The following is a 6,112-nucleotide window of genomic DNA, read 5'->3' as shown; positions in this document are numbered from 1 at the left end:
CAGTGTAACTCCGTCTCTGCTAAAAACACACAAAAATTAACCGGGCGTGGTGGCAGGCACCTGTAGTCCCAGCTACTCGGGAGGCTGAGGCAGGATAATGGCATGAACCTGGGAGGTGGAGCCTGCAGTGAGCCGAGATCACGCCACTGCACTTCAGCCTGGGAGACACAGCAAGACTCCATCTCAAAAAAAAAAAAAAAAAAAAGGGGGGGGGGGTCTTATAATCCAGGCCATGGTGTTTTGTTTTGTTTTGTTTTGTTTTGTTTTTCTGCCACATTTCCCTGCTTCTTAACGATAAACCAAACCTTTAGGGAAAAAAATAGCACAGTGTGAAGCCTACTTACCAAACTGTCCCCTGTGGTCCGTGATCTCCTATCAGAGGGGCAATGAATCAGCACATTCCTGATGGTTTAACTGCTTGTCAAAATAAATAGCAAATGGCAGTAGAGCTCAGCATAGAACCAACATCAATAGAGTCTGACACTGCAGGGCATATTTGTTGACGATTCTCTGAGATGTTCTCATGGAACACCTATCCTCCCCATTTGGCTGCCATTCTTTGTCTTTTGCAATTGGTTTGCAAGAGCTGAGAATTTTGCATTCATTTTTAACCAGCCATACACACAATAAATGCTGGACAACAGCTCTCTACTGAGAAACTTGGATCAGAATGAATGTGTGGCTAAATAGACATGTTTTAAGGAATAAGGAAAAAAATGTTTTCATGTTATCTGTTTTATTTATTCTTATTTTATGTTTTTGCTTTGTACCTATGGGCCTGAAAAGGTGGTTGAAACAGGAGAGGGGCTAAGTTCAAGCCCTGTCTCTATCATTAATTATGCTATCTTGTTTCATATTCTTTGTAAAAATAAATCAAAGAAAGCATGACTTGATTTTCCAGTTTAACATATATTTATGAAAGACAGCTGTCCACCAGATACTGTGTGTGCTGGAGATCTCCCGTACATCACATCAGTAACCCGTTTTGCAGTTTCACATGGTAGATATTATTATTCCCATTTTAATCAACTGAGTAAGTGGCAGAGTAGTGATTTACATGTTGATAATGTTAAATCCAATATCCTTCAAGCTATGGAAATAAAACAATATATTTAGGCCATACTCAAGCAGGAGAAATGTCTACTTAGGAAAATGAAGTCAAAGAAAAAGTATTGAAAGTATTTTTAAATTAGATGATTTTCATAAAATTGAAGATCCAGTGTAAACTTAACTAGAAATAATATTTCCTTAAAAAGTGGAGAGGGGTGGGCATGGTAGCTCACGCGCCTGTAATCCCAATACTTTGGGAGGCCAAGGCAGGTGGATCACAAGATCAAGAGATCGAGACCATCCTGGCCAACATGGTGAAACCCCATCTCTACTAAAAATACAAAAATTAGCCAGGCATGGTGGTGCACACCTGTAGTCCCAGCTACTCAGGAGGCTGAGGCAGGAGAATTGCCTGAACCTGGGAGGCGGAGGTTGCAATGAGTCAAGATCACACCACTGCACTCCAGCCTAGGTGACAGAGCGAGACTCTGTCTCAGAAAAGAAAAAAAAAAAAAGTGGAGAGATACTCTTCCAGTTTCCCTCATGCCAGAGAGCATCTCACAGCCTCACAGGGTGGTCACGGAGCCTGTGCGCCTTTTCCTTTCTCGGGTCCTGCGTCCACCCCTGCCCCACCCATCATGAATGAGGAGTACGATGTGATTGTGCTGGGCATCGGCCTGGTGGAATGTATCCTTTCCAGTATAAAGTCAGTGAAGGGCAAGAAAGTTCTTCATATGGATTGAAACCTTTACTATGGAGGAGAGAGTGCCTCTATAACATTACTGGAAGATTTACACAAAAGATTTAAAATACCAGGACCACCATCAGCATCAATGAGGAGAGGAAGAGACTGGAATGTTGACTTGATTCCCAAATTCCTTGTGGCTAATGGTCAGCTGGTTAAAATGCTGTTTATACAGAGATAACTGGCTAACTGGATTTTAGTGACTGAAAGGAGCTTTGTCTATAAGGGTAGAAAAATCTACAAGGTTCCTTCCACTGAAACAGAAGCCCTGACATCTAGCTTAATAGGACTGTTTAAGAAACATCACTTCAGGAAATTCCTAGTGTATGTTGCCAACTTAGATGAAAAAGATCCGAGAACTTTAGTGGGAATTGATCCTAAGAAGACCACAATGTGAGAGGTGTATAAGAAATTTGATTTGGGCCAAGATGTTACAGATTTTACTGGTCATGCTCTTGCACTTTACAAAACTGATGACTACTTAGATCAACCATGTTGTGAAACCATTAATAGAATTAAACATGACAGTGAATCTTTGGCAAGATATGGCAAAAGTCCACACCTTTATCCACTCTGTGGCCTTGGAGAACTGCCACAAGGTTTTCTGCAAGGCTAAGTGCTATTTATGAAAGTACCTATATGCTGAATAAACCAATTGACGAAATCATTGTGCAGAATGGAAAAGTAATTGGTGTAAAATCCGAAGGAGAAATTGCTCACTGTAAGCAGCTCATCTGTGACCTCCGCTATGTAAAAGATCGGCCAGAAAAAGTGGGCCAGGTAATCAGAGTTATTTGCATCCTCAGCCACCCCATCAAGAAGACCAGTGATGTCAACTCCTGCCAGATCATTATTCCACAGAACCAAGTCAGTCGAAAGTCAGATATCTGTGTTTGCACCATCTCCTCTGCGCACAGTGTGACAGCACAAGGAAAGTATATTGCCATAGTTACTACAACTGTGGAGATTAAGGAGCCTCAGAAGGAAGTCAGACCAGCTTTGGAGTTCTTGGAGCCAACTAGATGGGAATTTGTTAGCATCAGTGGCCTCCTGGTACCAAAAGACTTGGTGACAGAAAGCCAGATCTTTATTTCCCGTGCATACAATCCTACCACTCACTTTGAGACAATTGGGATGACATTAAAAAACATCTAACATAAGATTACAGAATTAGAGTTTGACTTTGAGGAAATGAAGCATAAGAAAAAGACATCTATGGGGAAGACTAACAGCAGTACATGTTATTATCCAATTAGGACAAATTTAAAATTTGGCAAATAATGCATATTATATGAAATCAATATTGTAAGGCCTGCTTTTGTAATCAAAATGGAGAGATTGAAGAGTGTTGTGTCAGTAAATACTCCTCTCCTTCATCTTTCTAATATCATATATTAACTTGTTTTCATGGAGTGGCTATTCAGAATTCACAGGTTACCGCATTCTCTTCAATTTAATCAAACTGTTTTTTTTTTTTTTTTTCCAGTGAAGGATCACTTTCAAACAAACATTGTGATTCTGATACAGACAACTTGAAACAGTGTTTGTATCTTTTAATCAGTGTAGCCTTTGCAATTATGAGCTTCTGTTGCTCGAGAGCTGGATCCATACAGATTGTGTGCCATCTGTCATCCTGATATTCAGGAGATTCTAAATTGAATGCTCCATGGTTTGGGGTGGCATCCAGAAGGTTTTATTATGACTTTATATTTTGTATTATGTCAAGTCTTATGGCAGGGTGCAAATAGCATAGCCACAAGTTTGGTTCAGGACGTAAAATTCTAACCAAACTCCAGACACAGGGAGTCATTTATTCAAAGCGGTATGTGGTGTTTTAACCCAATAAAGTTGATGAGAGAAAAGGGGAGAGGAAGTGAACATAAAGTGGGTAATGTGTAGAAGCATCTTTTGTATCACGGGCATAGCTTCTTCAGTGGACCAAACTGCAATGCAGTATTGACTTGACAAAACTCCTACTTCTGTCTCAAAATGACTCCAAATTATTTCTCTACTACATAATGAAGCCAAATTCTGAAAACAAACAAACAACAACAACAAAAGTGGAGAGGTAGTTTTTCTATTACTCTAAGTTGTGAAGGTATTCAGTTCTATAAACTAATCAAATATGTGAAGAAAAAGATAGTGAGCTCATGGTTTTGGAAAATTCTTACCACTTTATTATTTTCCCTATGTCTTTAAATTCCTTGATCTGCTCATTTCACTACTCCATACATTTTAAAAGGCACTTTTACTAGAAAATAAGGTGAAATCCAGTTATAAGAAATGTCATTTGTTGAATTATCACTAGAAAGAACTAATTTAGACTAGGATGATATTTTCTAGCGTCAAAAGGAAGTTTGAGATTATATCCTCCCATTCAAATGAGTAATTCTGAATCCTTATAACGGGGGAAGTATCTGATCTCCCCTGCTAATAAGAATAAAGAAAAGAATTGACCATCACTCTACTGAGAAAAACACAGTTGATTTTGCCACAGTAGGTTGGCTAATACATTGTGTTTTCCAAAGAAATAAAAGCATATCATTAATTTTTACCAAAGATATTCTGATAAAATTAATCTAAGTTTGCAAAATATATATGAAAGTCAATTGAGGTAATTTTTACTGAAATATGAAAGAGAAACTTAACGTAAGTTTTCAGTATGATTTCTAAGCTCCCACTAGTAATCAGGACAAGACATAAAATCATTTTAAAAGGAATTTAGCTGCTGAATTAAAAAAAATTCAATTAAAAAAATGTAACGTAAAACACTCAAAAACAGACACTCTTTTGTTAAGTCTGAAAACTCCAGCAAATGTTACCTTTAGTCATCAGGATCCCCCTATATTTAGAGACTAAGTTTGAATTTATATGTCCAAGCCCATGATCACAGCGGATTTCATCTCTCAGTTGGGTCAGACCATAAATAAGGCTATATCAGCTGATTTCAGCCTCTAAATATAAGTCTCATGTTTAGGCTAAAAATAGTTAATTCACATGCAGTGCAAAAGTTCCTGAATTCTAAAATGTATTTTGAAATTTCCCTTCTCGGAGTGGAATGACTTTGCACTTCAATTTATTTATTGTCCTGTGGAAGATGTACAAGAAAACATTCTTTATATTTAACAAAACTGTCATGGGAATGAAACCAGTATCTGTTTAAAAATCAAAAAAGAAGTCTCTATTTTGAATGAACCAACATACAAGAATAAGAATATTTGCAAATGTTTTAATTTGGCTTTACTCTATGGGTTTAGGTTTCAGAGTCATCATCTGCCAATTTCATGTTTACCTACCTCCCTGACTAGTATTGTTGAATAGACAAAAAAAAAAAAAGAAAAAGAAAAAACGAAAAAAAATTGATGACTCTGGCTTGCTGAATTGAAACATAAAATAAGTTGGAGTTTAGAGACCATTTGTATCTTTAATGGCCTTCTGGTAAAGTACCCTCTGGGGCACCAAGCCCTTCAAGCAGATGTTACCTTGAAATGAAGAGCTTTTCCCTTTGGATACCAACCACATCTTTGCTAAGTTTGTTGCAGTCTTTAGACCCTGAGTTACAAGCAACATGATCGAACTTGGTTCTGGTGCAGCATGTTGAATTTCTAAACAAATGTTGTTTCTAAATGTTGTGGTTTAGATTTAGAAAGTGTTGTGTGACTAATTAAAAGAATTACTCAATGACTTAAGAGTGGGGTCAGGCCCACACAACCATTTAGTCATGATCTCATTCTTTTTATGGCTGCATGATAAGGCATATACATTTTAAAAGCACCTTTTGTAACTTCAGAAAATTTAAAAAAACTTAAATTCTATGACTGGACAAAATGACAACAGATAACTAGCTGCTCTTAATATATAAAATTTGCAAAAAAGAAGTCATGAGAAGTCATGGGTCAACCTAAATATTACTGTATTAAATTGTACACACATTCCATGAGAAAAAAGAGTATTTCCAAAAATCTCTATTTCATATTCATATTCTTTAGCAGATTAAAGAAAGAAAAGTGGCTATTTAATGAGAACATTAGAACAATCAGAAATGACAAATGATTTCTTTCAGATGAAAAATATGATTATTAAAATTTCAAATGCTGGAATCAATGATACTGAACAGGAAGGAAATGGAATTTATTATTTGGAGGAAAGTTTCTCCTACTTAAAGGACAAAGTATTAACAGATGACGACAAAGTGAAAAACTACAAGCTATTGATATAAGCTATAGATCCCAGAGGATAAAAAGCTCATCTGTGTGTATGTGTCTGGGTTCATGCGTGTGTGCCTGTGTGCACGCGTGTGCGTGTGTGTGTGTGCTT

The 6,112-nt window shown here is 37.3% G+C and overlaps 1 pseudogene; it reads left to right on the top strand.

Annotated features, from left to right (window-relative positions):
• The first annotated feature begins 1,688 nt into the window (after positions 1–1,688).
• On the top strand, positions 1,689–2,950 carry LOC113223411 (annotated as a pseudogene).
• The last annotated feature ends 3,162 nt before the right edge of the window (positions 2,951–6,112 follow it).

This window comes from Piliocolobus tephrosceles, unplaced genomic scaffold (assembly GCF_002776525.5).
Source record: "Piliocolobus tephrosceles isolate RC106 unplaced genomic scaffold, ASM277652v3 unscaffolded_41229, whole genome shotgun sequence".
In the NCBI taxonomy this organism is placed as follows: Eukaryota; Metazoa; Chordata; class Mammalia; order Primates; family Cercopithecidae; genus Piliocolobus; species Piliocolobus tephrosceles.
This window is presented reverse-complemented; position numbering and strand designations above follow the sequence as displayed.